Source organism: Camelus bactrianus, chromosome 11 (genome assembly GCF_048773025.1).
Source record: "Camelus bactrianus isolate YW-2024 breed Bactrian camel chromosome 11, ASM4877302v1, whole genome shotgun sequence".
In the NCBI taxonomy this organism is placed as follows: Eukaryota; Metazoa; Chordata; class Mammalia; order Artiodactyla; family Camelidae; genus Camelus; species Camelus bactrianus.
In genome coordinates, this window is record NC_133549.1 from 15853507 (window position 1) to 15878350 (window position 24844).

Below are 24844 nucleotides of genomic sequence, written 5' to 3' on the forward strand. Positions count from 1 at the left end.
GCACACACCGTGTATGTAATGTGATGGGAATCTCTGAACTGGCAAGTTGTTCCAGCAACGTGTGCTTTCAGTGCTTTGGTGACTGAAGTTCTCTAGGATCCTAACCAACATAAAAGTGAAGGAAACCCAGTGTGGTGTTCTGGAAACCAGGGCTGTTTCTCTGGAGAACAGGCAGCAGAGAGCATCCAGGCCCCTGGCCTGGTCTGTGTAGGGCGTCAGCCTCGAGGGTCTGGGGGCAGGTGGCTCAACCAGGCGCTGAGGGAGCGGTCCCCTCTGCCGATCCCCCCAGCCGTGCTTACTCGAGTCAGGGCCCCTCCGAGCTCAGCAGGGGAACTGCACCCACATGCTGGAATTTGCTTGTCCACATCTGAAGGTCGCACACAAAACTGCTAGCTAAACAGCCTGAAACTCAGTAACCGTGTCACGTTTCAGGGTTACGCAAGCATCGCGTAACACAAAGCAAGAGAGACGCTTAGGGGCCAAGAAGGACGGGGTTCAGCTTCTCGCAGCCCGGCATCTTCCTGTGAAGTAAGGGCTCACACCTTTGCTGCTTAGCGGTGGCCAGGGCTTCCCGGTGTGCGCTCTGCGACCTCCACCTGGGTAACAGGTGGGGTTGAGGAAGTCACGTGTCCTCTCAAGAAAGCATTACACTTTGAGAAGCCTTGCCTCCCATTGATTTCCTGACGTTACTCAAAAGTGATTTTTGTATTTGCTTCTGAATTGACCGAACGCTGAATGTTCTCTTGGGGGTGGGGGTGCTGTCACCGACCTCTGCTGCTGCTGTACGAGGCAGGGGGTGCTCCTGCTTTCCTTTCACTGGGGCTGTGTGGGGAGTGGGCGGTTGGGGGCGGGAGCGGAGGGCAGAGCCTCCCTTTGTCCAGGGTCTTGTGCTGTGAGCCCCGAGCCGGGGTGCAAGTTGCTTCTGTGTTCAGTGTGAGCTGGTGTTCACAGCAGAGCTTAACAGCAGTGGACGTGTACTCAGTGGTGTCTGTTTTGAACTATTTAACTTTGTGTTCTGTTTCTATGAAGGTGTATTTACGCAGACTTCACCAAGTGTCTCTCTAACGCCGATAAATGTCACCCTTCAGTCTTCAGCAGTGGTGGCCCCAGATGACTCTTCAAGGTCCACCTGAGCAGTGAGCAGGGTGTATCAAGCTTCCTTGTGGCTAAGAAGGGAGGAAAGTCACTCTGTGGGTGTCGGGAGGTGCCTCGTTCAGAAGTCAACAGTGACTTCAGCGTAACGGCTCGTTACCCCTAGTGAAACCTGACGGGAACCCGTCAAAGCGACCCTCCACCAGTGTGTTTGAGCTCACGTGACGGGGGAAAGGGCACATCAGCATGAATGCAAGAATGGGTTTGGGCCCACATTCCAGCAAAGAATGAGAAAAAACAATCTTCTAACTTACATAGCAAACTACAGAATGTCACGTCATCCGTGTGCTAACGCGCGCTGCCTGTGGAGCGGGTCCGTCTGTGTTTGCTCGTGCCCCGGCGCTAATAAATCCGTGAGTGCTGATTCCAGCCTCCCCATTCTCTCTGAAACTCCTATTTTGCCTCCCTCTCAAAAGGCCATTTCCTATGTTTTAAAAATAGAGAATTAATTTTAGAAATGGAGGAAACCCTGAGTTTCGGCAGAACTGTGAAGGTTCGTAACAATCCTGCTTAAACGCCGTCATCTCACCCTTGTCCTTCTACGATGGAAGGAGAGAAAGAAGCCCAAGGTGGGTTTAATTGTCAGATTGGATTCAAATCCCTCATGAACGAAAGCTGCTTGTAAATACACTCTACCAACTCCGTTCATAGAAATGTGTGTCCAACTCTTAGGTCGTTCTCAGAAAAGGAAAATAAGAAAACAGATTCTTTTGAACATGGAGAATTGAAAAGTGTGACCAAAGGTGTAGTGAAGTGTTTGTCACCAGACGTGTGTTTCTCAAAGTGCTTGTCATTGAAAAAGGTACTCAGCATTTCTAGATCAAAATGTCTTCATCCGCCAAACGGGAATCAACCCATTTCATTCCATGTGAATGAAGTTTGCCAGGCTCTCAGGATTGGGTGCTTTAATGGAAAGAGTGAACTAATCAAACCTGAGTAAAGCACAGGTGAAGAACCACCCCCCAGCACAGACACAGGCGCACACACACGTTCTCATCCTGTGCCCCGCTGGGCTCTGTTCTCTTTGGTCCGTCCCCTCCCTGTGGTCTTCCAGCTGGTTCACCGTGTCATCCTGATCATCCTTGACTTCAGACTAGCCCTGACTCTCCAAGCGTGTTCCATCTCTGTTCCCCCTTTCACGTGTCACCGTGTTAGACTCTGGAAGAAGGCGAACAGGCAGGGAAGCGCGAGCATGAGAAGCCGCAGTGGCTGAAGACTCAGAAGTCACCCCGGCCCTCCCCGTCAGCCCCCCGTGTGCACGTGGACAAGTTCCATCTGTTTTGTTGGTAAACCTGGAATTTTAAATTTCACTTCAGTCCAGGATGACCACTGGTGGCCTGACCACCTTACAAGCGGAGCTGTTGGGTAGCTGTTTGTTGGGCTTTTCAGTGCTCTCTCTCAGAATGGACTGAAACTGCACAGAATACAGCTCCCCAGACAGTCACCCCTCCTTCACCCAGCCACTCCCGCAACCTTTCCTCATGCGCAGTGGGCGACAGCGAGGGGCAGCGGTGCAGACGCGAGGCTGTCCGAGGCCCCAGGGCAGCGTGGCCCCTTCCCTCTGCGGACTTCAGTGCCGCTGCCCCTCCTTGTGCTTTCGTGACGCAGGTTTCTAGGGATTCAGCCTCTACCAGGATCAGTGCCATGTGAGTCAGTGCTCCAGACCTAAGTGGCGGTCACCCAGGGCTCGTTAGAACCGGGAAGCCCGTTTTCTCTTTCTGGCTTCAGTGTCACAGCCTGAGAAAGGAGGCCCAAGTTGAGACAATACAAGTGAATGAAGAAAAACAAACTCATAAGGTGACTGTACTCAGCATAAGTTGTAACTGCATCGTGTTTTGTCAGCAGGCTCCAAAATGGGCAAGTATTTGTACTGCTGTTTAGTTGGACACGCGCTACATTCACAGCTTCGGGCACAGAGATGGACGGTGCGCCGGACGTGTGGAAGCGGATGCCCGCGTCCTTTAGTGTGATGTCAGGACCATGCACGTTCTGGTAGAACTATGGAGACTTGGCAGAGCTCTGACCCTGCCACTCTTGGCCTGGGGGGGACATTCCAGATAGTCACCCAGATCCAAGGTGGTTCTTGTCTGAGCTGCACACAGATCCCACACGAGAGGCACATGGAACAGGAGGCCGTGGTCTCAGCTGCAAAGACATGTTCATAGCACTTCCCACACCCAGATAACCCCGCCTTCAACCTGAAAGCTTATGCCCGGAATACAGACATCTCTTCTTACTCTTTCTTGCCGTCCAAAATAGGTACTAATTCTGCAAGTTACATAGCACACCCCAAACTAATTTTATCATGTCCTGTGATCTCCCTGATGATTGGTGCCTGTGGCCAGCACCTTGTCTGTCAACCAGTAGACAGTAAACATTGTTCAGTGTTAACCAGCTCCTTGTAATTCATATGGCAAATATTTCCAAGAATTGTGTGCATGTCAGTGCCCCAGGTTTCTGCTGTACCCAGGGGTCATTGAGCTGGGAAAGGAGATTAAAGGAAAAGTGGTTCATTACTAGGATGGTTTCCTGATAAAATGTGACTAAGCAACAAGGAAAATATTTTAATGGATTTGAAGTAGTAAATATAATTAAGAGGACAGGAAGGGAAAGAATCAACTTTCCTTTATCCCTGGAATTTGGAAGCGTTTTACCGAGCATGGTCAACTCCACCTGGTTGTCCTAGCAAGAGAAGTAGTGGGGGAGCCCAGAGCGTCCTGAAACAGAAGGCTTCTGTTGGTACAGGTGAAGTTCTGTTAGTTGGGCCTAAAACAGCCACGCACGTAGCTTTGCTTGGTGTGGAAGTTAGGAGAGAACCCATTCTGCTGTGCAAGCATTCGGCAAAAGCCCTCTCTTCCATCCCTTCCTCACACCCAGCTGGGGCTCCAGCCTCCTGCATACATCACCCCAGAGAAACCCCTCCAGGGCTCGTGCTTAGAGCTAAGAGAAGGCACATTCTGAGCAACGCACCCCCCCCCTTTTTTTCCCAAACACACGGGAACTGTCTCTAAGTTTGGTGCAGGTTTGAGGGGCAACTAAATTCAAATTGGCTTCCAAGTTGGTGAGTCAGCACATTGGCTTTTCTTGGCAGAAAGCTTTCTGGAAAACGTCTATGAAATGTTGAGTGATGCTCACATCCTTCGGATTCACGAGGGTGTAGAAACCACTGTCCAAAGAGATGGCTGTATACTTGCTTTGTAAGCAAAAGGCATGTATCATAGTTGCATCTGAAACGGTGTCCCTGTCTTTCTCACGGCACTGGATTTTACCTTTTTTACTTCCTAGTGTCCAGCACTTCCTCGGTAGTCATTTTAGGTATGTCATGTGCCATTTTTATTCCTTCTCCTAAAAATAAGTCAATTGTCTGTACTATAAAATGATGCCTGCAACTTTGTGGTGATATTATTTCCTAAGTTTAATGGTGAAATAAGGAAATAAAACTATAAGTAAACAAAGAATGTGGTTGGCTTTCTTTGTAGTCAAAGATCAATGATGCAGCAACAGTTTTTTCTTGTGTAAAGGCGTGGGGGGCACTGCAGAGGTAATTGTGAAGCAGACCGTTATTTGCATTGACTTCTCGCTTGTATTTTTCTAATTTTTTTTAGATTTTGAGGTGGGTGGGATAATTTGGCTAATTTATTTATTTAATGGAGGTACTGGGTATTGAACCCAGGACCTTGTGCATGCTAAGCACATGCTTTACCACTGAGCTGTACCCTCCCCCACCCCCCGAATCTCTCTTTTTCTTATGCACTCGAACGTTCTTCAACCATGAACATTGCTGCTGTCATAGCCCGGGACACTTAATGCCCTGTGTTGAGGACTGTGAATGTATTAACTGTATCTGCACATGTAATCCTTATTTTAAGACTGCATGTGAAGAAAAATATTTATCTCTGGATATATACTGTTGACCTAAAATGAAGAGACCGCCAGTTATTTGTCCAGCAAAGATGGGTTTGTACGGGACCAGCAGAGAATTGGTTCAGGGTCTGCAGCAGTGGTGAGCCCCACGCAGTCCCTGCACAGCAAAGGCAGGAGAGGCTCTTACGGGGGATGGAAGTCCAGAGGGCTGAGTAAACAGAGAGTCCGTGGCTTTGCGTTGGGTGCACCCCTGCCAGGAAGGAAGGGTCTGTCGGCGTGCTGTCGGCTCTGCTCCCAAAGCAGGGTGTGAGGGCTCCCTGCTGGTCTCCCAGCTCTGGTCCACTGAGCTTCTGTTGCTTAGTTTTTTACAGTACGTTGCAGGGAGTTTTACTTTCCTCTTTTGAAAAGAAATGCTTATCTCTTGCTTCCCCCGCCTTTTTTTTCTTTTTTTTTTTTTAAGAATTCTTACTTGTTTCTTTTGAAACCATCAGATGTTTTCCTACTGAAAGTCAAAACCAAGAATCATGTTCTGTCACGTTGACTTTAAATAACGCTCACTTCCGTTTCTGTCATCTTTTTGTAGGTACCTTACTTTTACTTGGTAATCAGAAAAATGATCGCGTCAGGCATCACTTCCTTGAGCTTCTCTTCATCCCAGACCCTACCATGGAGTGGGGGCATTTTAAATACAAGCTCGTGATAACGCTGTGAATTCTCTAAGTGGCATGTCTCCCATAATATCTTGCTTGTAAATCATGTCTCTATCACACTTGCTCTTAATTCATATTGCCGGTTGCTCTTTTCCGTAAGAAACATGGAGTTGAGCTTTAAGCGCCGTTACTTCTTGGATCGGGAGGAGACTGTTCCCAGGAGCCGTGTAGGCTGTGTGCAGACCTGACTTCACCCGGCCTTGCTCTTCTCGTGACTACCACCAAGCCTCTCAAACCATCCTCCCCAGCAGGTGATTCATAGGAACAACAAATAAAGGATTTGTCTCTCTGCTACAGGCAGCTGCTTTGGAAGCTATGAAAACAGTTCAAAGTGGTGGTTGTGGCATATTTATAGCTCGCCAGATGAAATTTAGTTTCATAGTCCCCATGAATTTTCAATAATTACTTCTTTCTTTGAGATTTTGGCCCATGGATCTTTAAGTAACACAAACCCCCCCACACACCAACCACACTGGCACCTAGAATTCACCATTTAGAAACCTGACGTCTTCAAATGATGCCTAGAGCAGGGGGTAAGTATCTTTAGAAATAGTCGACTATATTGTGATGTTATCTGGGTTAGCTTGAAGTGAAAAGACCCGTGGCGCTTGCCAAGACAGTGGAGCAGACGGATGTGGTGCTCACCCTCTCCCACAAATGCAGCGAAAACTGCATCTCTGTACGGAACAAACCTCACAGAATACCGACTGAGCGTGTCAGTGTCTCTGCCAATCAGAAGTACAAGGAGAGCCTCACAAAACTAAGTAAACAACAAGGTCCTGCTGCACAGCACAGGGAACTGTATTCAGCGTCTTGCAGTAACCTACGGTGAAACAGAATATGAAGAGGAATCCATGTATGTGTATGCATGACTGAGACGTGACGGAAACACCAGAAACGGACACAACATTGCAAACTGACTAAACTTCAATAAATGTGAGTGAACCTGAAGAAAAGGATCAGTAGAGGCTCAGATTCAGTTAGAGGAGGTTCGTAATTAACAGAGACGCTGAAGGAGGACCAGTGCTACCCGCCCCCCTGCGGTGAGCTCCTTTAACCGGGATTTCACACGAAAGGCCATCTCTGAAGTTAACTTCAGAACAACAGGAAAGGCCAGTCCTTTGCCCCTGGGCTGGAGGCTCATCTTCTCCCAGACACTGTTGTGGAAGACCATTCCCAGCTTTCCGTGGAATCAGGGACAAAGCTTCAGTTGTTCCGAGCAGCAGGGACAGGACGAGCCACCTGATGCTCTGTACCCACTGCCCAGCTCCCGCCATCAGCCCGCACTCCAGTCTGCTTCAGGAACCCGCTTCCCAGGGACCTGCTCACAACCCCCAGAAAACACTTGTTGAAATTCTATTTCCCTCCTTTTGATTGTATGAGACACCAATAGTACATGCCTAACGTCAGCTTTCCTTATCGAGGAGGGAAAACTGAGTTAGAACATGAGACTCTCTGCTCTACTAACCCTGCACACAGTCCCCTAACCCTTTTCTTCCTGCCCTATGTGTCCGGTTACCCAGAAGTAAGTCTCATCTCATTGACACCAAGTATATTAACTTCATACAGGCTTTCTAACCTGATGTAAGACCTTCCTGCTTTGACAAGAAGGAAATAAATTTGTCTCCTGGTAAGAAAACTAAGTATCATTGTGTTAGCTAATAGCTGGCAAACAGTAGGTGACTTCAGAAGGTAGAATCCATGTGTGAAGTCAGAGATACAGAGATAAATAAAAATAAAAATAAAAATAAAATAAATACTCACTATTCATTAAGATACAACAGATTCCTTTTTTCTTTTGGATTCAAAAATTAGATTTAGGTCTTAGTGCACTCCAAAGTTTGAGTAACCCTGCCTGGCTAGAATACCACAGATCCTTGAGTTGGAAGGGACCCTTTAAGGATTCTCCAGCCAAATTTATACTCAACAGGGACTAAATTCGCAGGGGTCCCTCCTTCTACAGCATTCTTGGCAACTGGTCACCGAGATTCTACATAAATAATTCCAAAGATGGGAAACTCATTAAATAAAGCAGACCAATTTGTGTTCAGAGAATTTTAATTGTTATGTTACACTTTATCCATTTCTTCTAGCCTCCAATTCTAGGGCATTGGTCTTCAAACTGGGGTGCAAATACCAATGGGGATATATGAGAACTTCCCGGGGAGTATCAGAGTATGGTCAGTTTAGGAAGTCATTTTCTATTTCCTCAGCTACCATCGATATTCCTTCTCTGTGCTTGAAAAGACTCTTTTCTCCTTTATACCTCCCTGTCTCCCAGTCTGCACGATGGAACTCTCACCCACCCCAAATGGCACTCCTGTGCGCAAAAAATCTGGACAATACTTTCAAAATGCACGGTTCCTAAGAGACTGTCCTGTGTCAGAAAAGGAAACAGCATCAGTAAGAAATGCAGAAGAAGACAGTGCTTTATTTCATCCAGGGAACAGACTGATGCTAAAGCTCTGTGCCTCTGTCACTGTATGTATCCATCATCTACCTACCTGTCTGTCCATCCATCTGTCCATCCATCCATCCATTAAGCTATTCATGAGTGAGAATTCAAAGGCGAAGAAGATGTCATAAGAACACGTATTAACACAATTACTTGAATTGGAAAATTAGGTCAGGTTTTTTCCTAATGTAAAGTAAGTGCAGTTTGGTTGATTAGTTTGACACTGAGGGCCGGCTTCCCAGTTGGATTATATGATGTACATTTTCCATCAGGTGAATGAAAAAATCGGCACTAGTTTTTGTTAAAATGTGTGTTGAATGAGCAGAGGTAATATGGCATATGCAGGAAATTGCATCCTTTGAATTGTTTGACTTCTGACCAAATTGTTTACAGACAAATTTAAAATATGCAAGAGGTAGAGAGCTTTCAAAACTTCTTTTGTATCCGCAAGAAAAAAAAAAAAAAAGCAGAGCAATAGAAGACAGAACATTAAACTCCCTCATCCATAAAACAAGTTCCGCAGTGTAGGAAGACAACTCTCATTTACCACACAGCTCTTGTTCCTCACTTAAAGCTCCCTGATGACCTCAGCCACTCCTCATAGTTCATGTTCAAGGGCATCATGAGATGAGAAGGAGTGAGTGATCCCAGTAAATGTCAGCTCTGTCTTTTCCCATCTGCAGCTCACACCCCCACCGAGCCCGCAGATACACCTGTCCAGCCCCAGTGCCCATCATGCACAGCCAACAAAAGGCTGTGGTGACACCCACGGCTTCATTCTCTAAGACCCGGTGAGCAACTTGACCATAATTGCACAGCCTAATTCTACCCTTTGACGCAATCTCAGAGTGGAAGTGAGCCAGGAGGTAGGAGCCCATGAAGGAAGAGGGAAGCTGACAGAAAAGAAGTGTGTGTCTCACTGCGCTGAGGATGAGAGCGGATCCGGGAACAAGACCACTATTACATGGTTGGACTCAGTCGTGCTTTACATACACGGTGTAGGAGGTCATGCTTCTGAGAGAAGAGGGCGCCGTGCTCTTTGCTTCTTTCAATCTATTACTTTCTCTATCACCACCACCATCTCAAGCCCACTCCCGGCCAGATCTTGCACAAAGAACTAGAGCCTTCTCTAAGTACACCTTCAAGGAAAGGGCTGATGCAAAGAGAATAGAGAGGCAAAACACTTCTGGGCTTTTAAGGAGACTTTTAATCAACGTGTAATAGAAAAACAAGTCTGTAGAGCCATAACTTTCAAAAGCAATCAACAAGCACCTGGAAGAGAAAAATGTTCTTGAGAAGTCTAACCACCTCACCCCCTCGGCTTCTACCGAAGGACATCTGTCTCTGAGTCCCCAGAAATACTGCCCCGCCCCCCATGGAGTTTCTCTGAAGTGTATGCCCCAGGCCGTCATGGTCTGTCTGGCTGTGGCCCTCAGCTGAGCTGGGTGCTCTCAACCAGAATCATGTCTGAGTCTTCACGGGGCCCCCAGAGCCGCGCTCCCTGAGATCTGCATCTCTTCTTCAGCTTGTAGCCAGATGTTGCTGTTCTTGTGCTTGTTTTCCTGTTTCACAAGCCTTGCTCCTGTCTAGCTCAACAGCGTTCTGCCTCCTGTCAGGCAGAGGCTCCCGGTGGTTTGCGAGGTAGAGGGGATGCAGAGAGGGAAGCCCCCGGCGGTCCTCTCTCTTGGCCCAGGGACTCTGAGCCCCGGGCACTCCTCCAGGTCCACAGCGGCCTCAGACTCTCTGAACGTCCCCCCACACCCGGGAAATGCAGAGTTCTTCTGAAAGCTCCTCAGTCACCTCTCTCATGCCAGATCTTACTTTAAACAGTGCTGTTATTTGTGCCTCCCCCGGCCCCAGATCTTCCTTGTTGCAGACGTGCACTGACCTTGAAGAAAACATCTACTAATTTCATCCACAACAAGATATGAATGGTGTGTTAGTTTCTGTTTCTGTTACACCAAATCATCACAAACTTAGCTGCTTACAGGAATGCTAATTTACCCTTACCGTTCTGTAGGTCGCAGTTTAAAACGAGTACCACTGGATCAGAAATCCAGGTGTTGGCGGGGCTGTGTCCCTTCTGGACTGTCTTTCTAGCTTCTAGAGGCTGCCTGCATTCCTTGACTCATGGCCCCTTCCCTCTTTAAAGTCTGCAAACTCATCGTTGAATTTCTGCTTCTGTCATGACATCTGCTTCTCTGAGGAGGATTCTCTGCTTCCCTCTTCCACTTATAAGGACTCATAATTAAATTGGGCCACACAGATAATCCACAATAATCTCTCCATTTTAAGGTCCTTAGCTTAACCACTCCTGTTGGGTCCCTTTTGGCTTGTAAGAGAACATAGTCACAGGCTCTGGGAATTAGTACGTGGACATCTTTGGGGGCCCTTCTTCTGCTTACCAGAAGCGCTAATCCTCCCTGAGATGGACAGATGCTTGCACTTCAAAAGAAATGCCTATGAAATTGATTTCTGGAAGTGGAATCCAAGGCATGCCAGCATATGGCTGTGAAAGAGGACTTTTGGAGAGGATGGGATGGGGTCTTACTAGCCTGTTTAAAAAGGGCATAAATGCCTATCTCAATGGCATATATAGACATGGGGTTAAAAATTCTAGGTTCCACAGCTGTTCTCTAATGGACTAATAATATGAATGTACATAGATTTTCCTGTTACTTCAAATAACATCCATTGTGTTTGAAGGGCCATATGAGTTTCTCAAATCCTTCTAAGTATGTTTTTAGCAGTAAGTCCCAGTTTTTCCCAAAAGAACCCTCAAAAATTCAGTGATATACTTGAATTAGTGACATAGGACAGAGGCCATTTCGCTGAATGCTTGCTGTGGGCAAGGCACTCTGCTCACATATTTGTGCCCCATTTATTCCTCCTATAATCTTACCAGAGAGTTCATCTGCAAAAGGGAAATCAGGTCTCAGAAAAGTTGCTCACCTAGGATCAACATCTACGAAATGACTGATCTAGAATTCAGATATTCGTCTGTCTAAAGGCTTTAGCGCCTCTTCCATGAAGTTACCGGGCGTCCTTTGTTAGTGAGTCTTCTTCATTTCCTCTCTCTTGTTCTCCGTGTCCCCTGTGCGCCTTTGGTCGTGTTCACAGCCAGCATAATCCACTTTTGAGACTGACGAGGAGGCCTAGTAGTGGACTCTGTTGCGCACGAATGCTCAGTGCAAGTGGTTTTGAGATGTGCAGGTGGCTGAGCCACAGGACTGAAATGGGTTCTGCCCTGGGCATGGTTTCTATGAGTCCAGGCTTTCAGGGACATTTGAATGAGTGTCAGCCAGGGAGTCCCCAGATTGTCCCCTTAACCCTTGCCTGTACCTCTGTCCAGCCTCTGATCTTCGGTTGGCCAACTTCTGTCTGGCTCCGGACCCTTTGCAGGGTTGTCTGTCTGACCTCTGCTGTGTCTCCTGGCCTCTCCTGGTAGCTTATCTGTAGGCTTGCTGAGCTGTCGGCTCCCTTGCTGATCACACTCCCAGGCCTTGCACTGATCTTTCTGGGTCTCTGCCACTTGCCTTGCGGGCCCTGGCTGCCCCTGGTGCTGGCTTTGACCTAACAAGACATGGTAAAGAGGAAGAATGGCAAAATATACTGTGCAAAGTTAACAAACAGAAACCTCAAGTAAATGAAGCCTGGAAACCAGGAGGGGTGGGTTTTCACACCCTGCTGTAACGTCAGAGCCCAACAGGAGACAGAAAGACTCCTCCTTCCTGGCAGGAACTCGGCCATTGAAAAGCCGTGGGTTTTTGTTTGCTCAGCCCTCCCGACTTCCTTCCCCCTGCAAGGGCCTCTCCTTCCCTTGCTGTGTGGGAACTGCACAGGGCTCACCGTGGCTGCAGACCCTGAGCCAGTTCTCTGCTGATCCTGAATAAACCCATCTTTGATGGAGGAGGACCTGACACACTATTCACTTTAGGTCAATAGTCTAGTTCAGAACAGTGGGGGTTTTTTGTGGGGGTTTTTTTTTTTTTTTTTTTTGGTTTTTTTTTTTCTGTATGGTATAAAAATGCTATGATTCAAAATGTGTGGAACCCTTTTATTTAAGCCACTTCTTTCTCTGACAATAAAATAAGAATAATAAAACCCTAAGTATGTTGCATTATTTTAATCCCCGCACCCAGTTGGAGGAAGGGGTGGGGGAAGGGCTGTTTGTGTGCTGAGAGAGGAATTAACATGCCGCATTCAGTCTATGATTCACATGCTTTCTGAAGTTTCACACAAAGCTGAAATGGATGGCATCATAAAAACACGGTTGCGCAGTTAAGATTGGGACATTTCCAGTGACTATGTGACCTTGGTTGTTACTACTGAAGAGCTAGCTGGACAAAGACCACTGCTCGAACTCTGAGTCAGCAAAACCATGGAAGGCCCATTAGAGAAAGCAGTAAGTGTTCTTGCTGTCTCAAATCATTCTGACACCTGCTAATCAAGAAAGGGCCGGCTGTCCAACTTGCAGAACGAGTATAAACCAGGGAGAAAGTTCCAGCAGTCACATGGGGGCACACTTTCAAGAGCTGCAGCATCAAAGGCTGTACAGAAACAAAGCAAAACAAAACAATGGACATTAAGGACCTTGATTCAGAAACACTGACTGAACACCAAGAATCTTTGGAAATTCCTGAAACAATTTATTTTGCTTGTATTCTTTTATGTATACATGTGAAAAACACATATTTAAAAATCCACATCTAAATTCTCCAAGAGCTCTGTCATTAAATGTACAATGACAATATTAATGACAATATTAATAAAAATCACTGGCTTCTGTAAACCTAAAAATGTTCTAAAATAAAAATTTTCTTTAAATAAAAATAAGCATTAGGTAATAGTAGAATTGGAGGAGCTCTTCTTTCTCCTTGGTGCACAAAATAATGTTCTCACAACTGATGACCTAAGATTCAGTGAAGTACAGAATTTTCTGTTTGATTCTGTGTTATTTTGCTGCTTAAGTCAAAAGACATTATATTCCTAGAACAAGACGTAATGACTTTCAAAGTGTTATGTTAATGTTTCAAAAATCTGACTCCTTACCTACTTTACCAGCAAATGGAAAAGCAAACTATTTTAATAAAAGGAAAGCTGTTTGAAGTTAATAAACTTTTCTGTGGTGCAGGAATAAAGGAGTGTTTGTGTTTTGTTTATGTCTATCCTACCAAGTCACATATTTTTGTCCACCATAAAGAAGGCAGTTCGGATGGTACTCTGAGGGTTGGATTTTGAGAATTTAACTAGATTAGTGAAAGGAGATATATCTTGATACTATTCATTTGCCTATTAATATAATTCAGGTGTAAATGAAGAGTATTTTTGATAATTACCAAGTTTGTGAATATAAACTTTTTCCTCCTAGACTTCAATTCAGTTGATATCATTTATGCGATCATTTTCTGTAAATATACTCCCTTCCACCTGGATAGGAGTTGATTTATGATTGATAATGATTTCTAATTATGTAACACCGATCTAATTCTGCACTGAAATCAAATCAAAAGAATGTGACTTTTGTCATGATAAGGAAAGAAAAAATTCTACGTGTTCAAAGTTTTCCTCAATATCTCCTTTACAGTTGTAACCAGAAAAATCTGTGGTTCAATCCAATATGTTTCATTGTTCTTCAACGTTTGGCTTGTGTAATTGATAGCTGACCTGTTTACTGGGGATCCTGGCTGAGCAAAATAGGGTTTGAGAAACTGACAAGTGAAGAAATATGTTATTTATCTTTCTTCATCAATTTAATGAATGAAATTTTCAAAAACCTATGTTCATGTTTATCCATTCAGCAAATATTTATTGAGTATTCACCATAAGCCAGGTACTCGTAAGATCAACTAACAAAGGCAGCATTTACATTGAAGGTATCAACCCTTAAACACAACTGCTAATTTTGTTATTATTAAGGCAAATTGTGACCAATACACTTGACAGGGGTTTGTGGTCCCATCACTGAGATGTGACAAGCAATAGAATTCCCACCTCATTCAAAATATTTGTCCACTACCTCTTATTTTGCCTAAAATGTCCACCGTTACACTCATTCTTTGTTTTTATGGCCAGGTTTCCAATGAGAGGTCCAGGGAAAACTATGTTGCACAAAACCTGAAGAATTCTTCACTAGATTTGCACTGCAAGGAATACTAACAGGAATTCTTGGCGGAAGGAAATGATTCTACTTGAAGCAGGCAGAAATAAACAGGCGTACATCACAGAGTTGAGCTGGACCATTTTTGCGGGGGGGGGGTGGAGTTAGGTTTATTATTTTATTTATTTTTTTATTTTCTGACAGAGGTACCAGGGATTGAACTCAGGACCTCACACATGCCAAGCACGTGCTCTGCCACTGAGCTATATACCCTGCCCCCTGGACTGTTGTTTTTCTGCCCCCCATTCCTGGGCTCTGTTTGAAGAACTGTACTGCAGATGGTGGCCATACAAGTCTTGGGCCTTCAGTTTTAACAAAGTTTTTACATTCATACCTGTTAAGAATGAAACATATGGGAGCAACTGGGCCTCCTGTTGGGCCCAGAGAGCCTCACATGTCCTTGAGGCCTCTGGAAAGTCAGCCAAGTATAGATTCCATGGTATGGAATAAACCTTGAGACACCCACCGCTTCACTGAGCAAGAATTTCCTGACCATCCTAGAATTTTGTATCTGCTCTTTGTAAAGGAGAGGGAAGAGACTAGACAATAGTCAAATGGGCTCTTCAGGGATGGCTGATTCATGAGTCCAGGCTGCAGGCGTGACTCCTAGGTTCCCATCTCCCAGAGACATGAACGAGGCCTGTGTGTCTCCTGAGGGCAGAAGGGCTGTTCTGGGCCAGTGTGGAATGCGAGGACCTAATGGCCAAGGCAGGAGTCTGGAGTTGACCACCAGCAGCAACTCCGTCTTTTCAATGAGTGGAAGGGAGAGAAGAGACTGTAAAATGAGCACATTTGTTCTTTGTAGATGGGTGATTAGTGTGGCCAAGAGGGCAGGCATGACTCCTGGGCTCCCACCTCACAGGCAGAGGAATGAGGTCCCAGCTACTCTGGGCCAGTCTCCACCTGCAAGGAGCTGATGCCCAAGGCAGGAGCCTTGAGTTGACCACCATCAGCAAAGTTGCTTTTGCTGCAACTGGAGGAACTTCTTGCTGTCATGGGAGGAGAGGAAGAGCAGTGACCGCAGCCCCTGAACCCCTCCGTTCCTTGGCCCTCGGATTCCATGACGGTGCCTGGGGCCATCAGCGGCGGGGCGGCTGCTGCTTTTCCCGGCTTTCCCCGACTCAGCATCTGCATCTCATGCCCAAGTCCAGCACGTCAGCTTTCCCTGAGGAACAGGACCTCTCCTGCTTCCAGTGCACACACTTTTAGGAGGCTATCTCCACACTGACTCACCTCAAAGATGGCTGTGTGGTCCACATCTGTCCAACTTTATACTCCATCCTCTGGCTGGTCTGGTTGGGTCAGGGATGAGAACATGACCCAAGCCAGGTGACATGCACTTAAAGCCATGACTTTTCATGGAACCCAATGGCGTGAGAACCCCTTTCTAGTGAACGGTGAGTGGGTGTCAGCCCACAGCTCCTGGGGGCCCTGGGGGCTGTGAGAGAGACCACGCCTGTTTATGGGGTCACCCAAAGGCACTTAGCAGGAGGGAGGGTTGGAGAGGGACCGGGACACATTGTGAGTTGTGAGTCCCTGGACCTGCCAGGTCCAAACCCACCCTTAAACTTGCCACTTCCAAGTATTAATTTATTTCTGCCATTGAAAAATATTAAGTTATTTTACTTTGGTCAGTGTGTACCGTCCCTTGGAATCAAAGAAAAGTCCTAGCTGACATCAGAATCTGCACTCGCTGAGACTCCTCCGTGTGGCCCCCTCACCCGGGGGCCTGGTTCGGGGAGGTGAAGCCACTGGGCGGGCTCAGATCCCAGGGAAGAGCCAGACATCTCTGTCCCTGCTCCGTTCTCATCCCGAGAGTAGACAACCCCAGGATAAGGAGAGGAAAGCCAGCAGGGGAGAGGGGTCCGTGCCTGGCCAATAGACTAGTCTGCACTTCATTAGGGTCCATCCGGGTAATGTGTGTTTTCACTCAGAAAAACCCATTTCCTCTTGGTTTCCAATTTGATGCACCAGGTTTCTCTCATTTGACTTTTATTTTCTCCTTTCTTTCTAGTTTTCTATAGAATTGCTGCAATTTACAAATAAATACTGATATCTTACTAGTAACTAAAGTCCATTTTTATTTGGGTTCCTTTCATTCTGCCTTTTTCTGGTCCAGGAGTCCATGCAGGAATTGTGTGACCCTTGGACATCGTGACTCTTCAGGCTCTTCTTGCCCTTGACAGTTTCTCAGACTTTCCTTGTTTCAGTGGCCTTGACAGGAAGAAGTCACTATGTGGACCCCACACTTCCAGAGAGGGGCTTCAGCTCCACCTCCTGGATGGACAGCTCAGTGTCTGTATCAATTATTTGGAATTCTCATGCATAGGAGGTTTCTGCTCAACCCCATTAATAAAATACCTATGCGATCCTTTATGTTTTGCAGCATAGACACCCGGAGGGTTACTTTTAATAGATTCTACATCCAGCACCGCAGTGTTTGGTTGCTCAGTTTATTCCTGCTTTAGCTGTTGATGCCTCTTTCCTTTAGTTGTTGTTTCCTTTGACATCATTCCATCTTGTGTGTTTTGGTTTTTTGGTGTTTTGGTTTTTTGGTTTTTTTCTCCTGCCTGCTTTGACTACTCCTTAGGTCCCATTTCTGTGAGACCTCTGTGTGCAGAAAGGAAATTTTTTTTCTTTTTCTCCTATAGACCTGTCTTGTGTCAATTCTATTATTTGTCCAGCCAGAAGAACTCAAGAGGATAGAGGCAGAAATTTCCCCCTCCCCAGCAGTACACACTCCCAAGTATAAAGATTTCTCTGTGGAACTCTCTGCATCCACACCAAGGTAAAGGTGAGTTTATAGTAACGTCTGCAGCACGACCCGTTCTCTCACGGAAAGTGGACCTCACTGTATCTGTCTGTAACTTCCCACTCAGACGGGGGAAAGTGGTTCCCACCGACCTCCGTGTGTGTGTGACTCCCTGTGTGCTCTGTTCTAGACTTCAGCATTCTTAGATCCCGTATCAGATAGGGTCCATGCAGTGCGTATTGCCTTAAGTCTGTACGTTCTGTTCATCTCTAAAGTCACTGAGGCCGGCACCTTTTGCCCTAACAAACACCAACAGTGAGGTTTTTTTTCAGACATTTCTTATTCTTTGTTACATTCTGTATTCCATCCTGTCACACTCCCACTTCCTTGATTACTAGATTTGAACAGGTTTCAGTTGACTCGCTGAGCCGTAAAAAGTCTATGGATTTAGACAGATGCGTAGTGGCACAAGTCCGTCACTAAAACGCCTTATGGGACACTTCAAAACTCGCACGATCTGTTTACCATCTCTTATTTGCCTTTCCAGGACTGTCATATAGATAGGGTCCTACACCGTGTATGCGGCCTCTTAAGACTGGATTCTGTCACCTACGAAGGGAAAATCAAAATGGAATTGGCATTGGTAAGAGAGCTCTTTAAAATGGAGCCGGAGGCCATTAAGAAAGTGTGCCTTGCCACATCTCGGCCTGAATGAAGTCTGAGGTTTCCACCTGATGAAGTCACCCAGGACACCTGCCAGAAACTTCCTACCGGTGGTCTACTTGCTGTACAGGGACCCTAAAGGGATTCATGACAGCCTCTCCACTTACTGCACACTTACCCTAGAACAACTTGTGGCTGTCTGTCCACTTGTCAGGCCCTTACCTAAAACACCTAACTCCTGAAGGACAAACGTTTTCTGACTTGAGTGAGTCAGTCACAATTACTGTCAGGCGTCCTTTAACAACCTTGTGGCTTTTTGTGTTTTTAAGCCCTTGACACTTTCTCTTATCTGGAACACTCTCTAAGGGCTTCTGGAATCTGGAATCCCTTGAGTCTGTGTCTCCCGACTGCAATTCTTCAGACCCCAAATAAACGATTTCTCCTGTTGGCAGTCGCCTGCTGTTTTTTGGTTGACACGTATGTAAGATTCATCCACGTCTCTGCACAGGTTGGCGCTTCATCTCTTTACGTTTCTACATAGCGCCCGCTGCATGCTGCGTGGGAGGAAAAATAATTCTCCCTATGCGCTTCTAGGCTGTTGGTTGCGAGCCCCACCCCCCGTAATGAGTCAGATTAGCAGGAGGAAAACAAATGGAGTTTAATAACATGTACACCCCCTGTGCACTTGGGGGGTGCTCGGGAAAACTGAGTCACTCACCGGAACAGCTCAAGCTAGCTCCTTGAATGCTATCTGCCGCTGAAAACAACAGAAAGATGTTGGAGACGTGTGGAAGCCAGTTAAAGGAGGTTATCAGGCACAGCACAGTAAACAAAGGCTTGGTTGTTACGCAGATTTGAGGCCTGGCCTTCTCCACAGATAAGAGATTCCTGAGATCCTTTTCTTTCTATCCCTGATGCAGAGAGGGAGACAGGCAACACGCAGAGTTTGCTCTCATAAATGTGAGTTTCCCTCCCGAAGGGGGACTTCTCGGGTTCCAGAGGGTCTCCTGCTGTGCTTCCTCTTTAATAAGCCCCCAATAACCCTCATGCTCGAGAGGCACGTTTGGGGTGTCGTATTCTGCTCCTCTTGACGTGAACATATGCCAGTTTCAGAAGGACATGCTCATTTCTTTAAGTCTTCATCCACTATGAACAGAGCTGCTGTGGATTCCACATGCTACCCTTTGTTGGACACTTTTTCAGAGCAGTTGCAGGAGCGCTAGAGGTGTGGCGCTGGATCCTCAGGTGAGGCTTGTTGGCTCTGCATGTGGGTCACACCTGAGTCCTGGGCTTGGGTGCGGCTGAACTCAGTTCTGTGTCCTCGAGCGTCGACGTGGCTGGCGCTTTTGCAACCCAGAATCTCAGCATTTAGGCTGAACGGAGCTGTCTCCTTAAGATGTGCCAGGGGATCAGCTTCAAGAAAGCACAGGGCTGGGTCTATGCTGACGGGAGCTGGACTTGCTCAGGATCCAGGAAGGTGCTGCTGGGAGGAAAAGGTGAGAAAGAAAATGAGATGAAGTGAGGAAAAGTGAGGAGAAGCTTCCTGTGTGCAACCGACGGCTGGTGGGGGTGGGGGTGGGGTCTATCTTCACTGCACCCAGGAGGGGCTTGGTGTAGACAACTGGATTCTCAGTCAGTTTGGGGTTTGGTGCAGAGGGCATTCAGCGTGTGAGGTCCGGTTTTGCCAGCACTGTTTACTGAGGGGACTGTCCTTTCCCCTTGCTGGGCTCTTGGCCTCTTTGTCGTAAATCAACGGGCCCCACCCCTGTGGGTTATTTCTGAGCTCTCTCTTCTGTTCCTCTGGTCTGCGTGCCTGTTTTTGTCCCAATTCCACGCTTTTTGGGGGTGACTGTAGCTTCCTGCTGTAGTGTGGAGTCCAGGCGTGAGATGGCTTCAGCCTGCTCTCCTTTCTATGACTTTGACTATTCAGGGTCCCTTGTGGTTCCACACAAATATTAGGATGATTTGTGCTATTTCTGTGAAAAATGACATAGGAAGTTTGATAGGAATTGCATTCACCATGTGCAGGGCTTTGGGTAGAAGGGACATTTTAACAATATTAATTCTTGCATCCCATGAGGACTGGGTATCTTTCCATTTCTTTGTGTTTTTTCAACTTCTTAATCAAAGTCCCAGTGTTTTTGGTGTGCAGGGCTTTCAAGTCCTTGGTAAAATTTATTCCTAGGTATGTAGTTCTCTTCGATGCAGTTGTAAATTGGTTTTCTTTCTCTGTCTGATGCAGCATTTAGATGTGGAAAAGTGGAATTCCAAGACCCCACGGCTGCTACCACATCCAGGTCACACACATCACCCCAGACACAGTGGCTCCTGAAGTGCTCTCGCCACGGTGCCTGTAAACCCCACGTGGGCTCCTGCAAGGGCAAATTGCATCCTCACTTTGGGTGAGCCACCCTGAGTCAGGCTTGGCCTCTCTGAGGAAGTGTGATGTTTTTTTCTAATTTTCTGGCGTGGTATTGACCTGGTGTTTTGAAAAGTTACTTCCTTTCCAGTAATCTCAAACATACAGAAAACTCGCAAGAGTGGAACAAAGCACCGTTTATCTCTCCACTCAGATTTCCCAGCCGTCCTTGCTTTCGCACTTTTGCCACTTCACACAACATACTCCAGTGTGTTTTACCAAAACAGGGGCTCTCTCCCACGGCACCGGCACATGACCTCCGGATGAAGATTTTACTGTGGTTTCCACATGATTATCCGAGCCACAGGCCCACTGCAGCTGTCACCGCTGCCCCAACTCTAGGGGAGCATCTGCTTTCACCCTGATCCGGTGGGACCATCACTGACACGCCCCTTCACACCACAGCTGTGGGGACTTACAGCCCACAAGGGGAGTGGTAGGGCCTGGGTGGCTCTTCTGTGTTACAACATGGCCCAGGACTTCACTCATTTTTAAACCTGTGATTAAACGTGCATAACATTAGCTGTGTAAACCATCTTAAGCACACAGTTTTATGGCATTAACCATGTTCACGTCGTACAAGTCTCCTCACCCTCCGTGTTCAGAACTTGGCAGTTTTCACCAGTGAAACTCCACGGCCGTTAAACGCTAATTCCCTTCAGCCACTGCAGCCGCCTTCGACTCTGCCTTTGAACTTGACTTCTCTGGGTACCTCATCTAAGTGGAATCTTACCAGCTCTGTCCTTTTGTGATGGGGTTAATAACTCATCACAGCGGCTTCCAGGTTCATACGCGTTGCGGCACTCGTGGGCATATCCTTAGCTCTCAGGTGGGGCTCCGTTCCTTTGTGTGTGCGCCCCGCCTCTGGTTTACCCGCTCGCCCCTCGGTGGGCGCATGGGGCGCTCCCACCTCCCACCCCTGTGGCTGTGCTGCTGCGAGCAGGGCTGTGCCCGCGTCTGCTCCAGGCCCGACTTTCAGTCTTCTGAGTGCACACCCTGACGCGGAGAGGGCGGCTCGCTCGTTAACACTGTGCTGAAGTTTCGGAGGGGCTGCCGGCCTGGTTCCCGCAGAGGCTGCGTTGTTTCTTTATTCCTTTTAAGACAGAACCTGGCCCATACCAAGTGCCAAGTAACCACCTAGCCTGAGGCCTTAAATCTCAATCTGAGCCAATCTCTTTCTGGAATTCTGGAGTTCTGGAACATCAGATTCTGTGCACATATTCTTTACTGATTGTTCATTTCAACCCTGGGAGTCTTCCATGCGTTTTTCCTTAATTCTCCTGCCTCTCCCAAGTAAAGCAGCTCCCTTCAATTAGAAATGGACTATCTCCTGCCCCCGAGACTGCCCTGGGGCCCCAGAGCTCAAGCATCTGCTCCAGCAATGGAGCCACGTGTCCACACTTGGGTGTCTATTCCCCCCTCCCCGGTGCCGAGGCTCCCCTCGTGCTGGGCCCATGGTAAGCAGAGCGCACACGCTAGCCACCCCTCCAGTGAATGGAGCACATGAGTGGAGAGACATGGGGCTGGGCGGGGAAGCTGGCTACAAGGGGGAAGAGGGAAGAGGAGCCAAAACCCCAGACTGATGGCAGGAAAATAAAAAGAAGACAAGGAGAAAGTGCAGGTCCAGCCCCGCCGCCCTCACTGCCCAGCTCCCACCCCCGTACACTTGACATCATCCACAGGCTCCTTAGAATACCTAGTACAGTGCAAATGCTATGTGCTATTTGGACATTTCTGGAATTTCTTTTCAAATAATTTTGATCTGCAGTGAGTTGAATCCACGGATGAGGAACACATGGATACATAAGACCACCTGTATATCTTTTGCAAATATTTTCTTTCTGTCTGTTTCTTCCTCTCATTGATCCTCCCACTTTTACACATACACGTCCAAGTTACACAGATCAGTTGGGATCTTATTAAAAATCAGATTCCGATTCAGGAGGCCTGGGGTGGAACTTGGGATTTCTCATTTCCCACCGTCTCCCAAGTGATGCTGAAGCTGCTTTGAATGGCAAGGCTAGAGAGCACCCTGGCTGCTGTGTGCACTGGAGGGAACCAGAGTGCTGGTGACAGGTTCCTGCTAGAATGACCCGGCCCACAGATAAAAGTGACGGAAAGAGGGTGGTGGCAGTGATGATGGAGAAAAGTGGATACATTTGATCACTATATAGAAGATAAAACCATCAGTAACGCCATCATGGCAGCTGTCCTTAAGAGGCAGAGTGACATTCTAGGAGGGCCTGGGGCTGGGTGTCTGAAGACTTCTGCCCTGGCCCCAGATCTGCTTCTGACTTGCTCTATGTCCTTGGGCAGGCTACTCCACTTCTTGGCACCTCTGTTTCTTCTGTCTTCTTGGCACCATAATCAATGCTGGGCAAGTCGCCCAGTTGTTTTGAGGCTCCAATGAGTGAGCATACCTGAAAGTTCTTGGTAAACACCAGCGCATGACAGAGATGAAGGTGGTTCCTGTCATTACTCGGGGACCTGAATCTACTACAGAGTGTTACGGTGCATACTTCCTACTGGTCCTCCCTGGTGTGGAGGGGTGGGGCATGACGTGCGTCCTCCTGCCTGGTGTCGTTTGAGTCAGAGAGCAGGGCTGAGTTCCACTCAGAAGCCAAGGGAAGTTTGCTTCCCTCATCAGGTACTGGGGAGATGGGCGCTCACACTCCAGGGTCCACGCTGTCCCTGAAAGGCCTCCCGAGTGGCTGCTTCCTAGGGCTCCCACCCGCGGGGCAGGGGTGGAGCCCCCGCAGCAGGGCGGGTGCAGCCGTGCTGCTCAAGCTCCAGCCCTCGGTGCAAGGCGCAGGCACGGTGCTTTTGCAGACAGCCCAGGGAGCTGCAGTGTTGGGAGGAGCTGTTTTCTACCAGACACTCTGGCCTGCAGGGTCCAAGGCCTCTGCACAAGACACCCAGTGAGTGAGGGAAGCTAGACTACACAGCACAAAAAGGAAAAATAAAAGGTTAGACTTCCTTTTATTACCCAGATTCTACTTCCATTCCTCAGGAATTGTTCATGGGCTTTGCCAGGGACACACTGCTACTTTCTTTGTCCTGTAGGGATATTCAGTCTGGTGGTGACACTCAGACATGTCAGCCTGGAACGGCAACAGCACAAGTGTTACAGAATCCGTGGATCCTGTCAGTGCAGCCCCGCTCTTCCTGGGCATTGGGCCCTGTCTGTGGACTTCGGGGCCTTCTTGTAGTGCAGGGGCTTCAGCCTGTGCTTTTAATAGGAACTCCAAGGAGAGACCCCAGCAAGCCTGGCATTCAGCCACTTTCTGACCCCAGCCCAGATACTGCTCAGTGGATTCTCTTCAAGGTGGATTCTGGGCTTGCCTTTCAGTGCTGAGCCTTGCTGTTGTGTGATCCTGGGCAAACCCAGGAGGGAAAATGTCTAGCTTGTCCTAGGGCCAAGGATTTGGGGCCCCAACTGTGACACTGTGGAGAATACCTCCTCCCCCAAGGAGAAACCCCGGTGGTCTCCTCGAGAGGCTGGTAGTGGGGAAGGCCAGGGACTCCGGGCTCCTGGGCGTTTCTTGCTCGCTTGCCTTAGAGAGGGGATGTTCTGGTGTTGCCTCAGGCCTGCTAGGGATCTCGGGCTTGCCCAGATGGCCAGAGTCCGATACCTTTAGGTCAGACTTGTCGCAGACACCCAAGAATGGCCAAGCAAATTGGTTCAGAAAAGTACTTATGTTTCCTTCCTTATGACTGGGGATATTGATATCGGATTTGCAGGGTTGTATGAGTATTTGGTGAAGTAATGGAGACAACGTTTTTACTGCATGCCTGACACATGCTAAGAGCTCCATAACTGGTAGCTTTTGCATTTACCATCCAAGCCAGCACCCCCAGGGATCTGCAGGGAGTTCCCTGCGAGTTTAGACCACATGGCCCTCTCTTCTACCTCTCCCCTAGGACACTGAAGGAGGAGAAACCATGGCTGGAGAAGGGGGAGTGTTGTCTGCAGATATGCGAATCTTGGCTCTGCAGGTCCCCATCCGGGGAGGAAGATGAATGGGCTGAGCCTTGGAAGGTGGCTAAGCCTGCTTCAGCTGGGTTGCATTTGCAGATGCTGGCTGAGGCATGGTTAATAGCCAGGACCTGAAACTCTCTTTACTTTGAGGAGGGATCCATTAGTTTGCTAGAGCAGCTGCAGCAAATCACTACAGACAAGGCGGCTTCAACAGCAGAAACTCACTGTGTCAGTTCTGGAGGTCACGGTGTTTGCAGGGTTGCTTCCTTCTGAGGGCTGTGAGGGAAGATTGGTTGCATGCCTCTCCCCTAGCTTCTGGTGATTTGCAGGCAATCTCTGTTGTTTCTTGGCATGAAGAAGCCGCACTCTGACCTCTGTCTTTACCTTCCCAGGGTGTTCTCCCTGATTGCATCTGTCCCCATTTTTTAAAAATAATGACAGAAGACTTATTTGGTTAGAGGCTCATTCCACTCTCGTGTGACCTAATTATAACTTAACTAATTACATGGGCAATGTTCCTATATCCGTATGAGGTGACATTCTGAGGTACTGGGAGTTAGGACATATGGATCGGGGGCGGGGGGACAGGAGGGGACTTCAACAGGACATCTCCTTAAATATTGACACTTTCCCTGTCAGTTCTTGAGGGTCCCACCTACTTTATGCAGGAGCCTTGCTGGGAGAGGGGTG

General features: G+C 47.7%; 1 protein-coding gene across 1 annotated transcript in view; it reads left to right on the plus strand.

Annotated features, from left to right (window-relative positions):
* The window catches only part of CHRM3 (cholinergic receptor muscarinic 3), a 469951-nt gene extending 456613 nt beyond the window's left edge, over positions 1 to 13338 (plus strand). Inside the window, exon 5 of the transcript XR_012509987.1 lies at positions 1030 to 13338. The gene's annotated coding sequence lies outside the window, so the exon portion shown is untranslated. The remainder of the gene's footprint in view (positions 1 to 1029) is intronic.
* The last annotated feature ends 11506 nt before the right edge of the window (positions 13339 to 24844 follow it).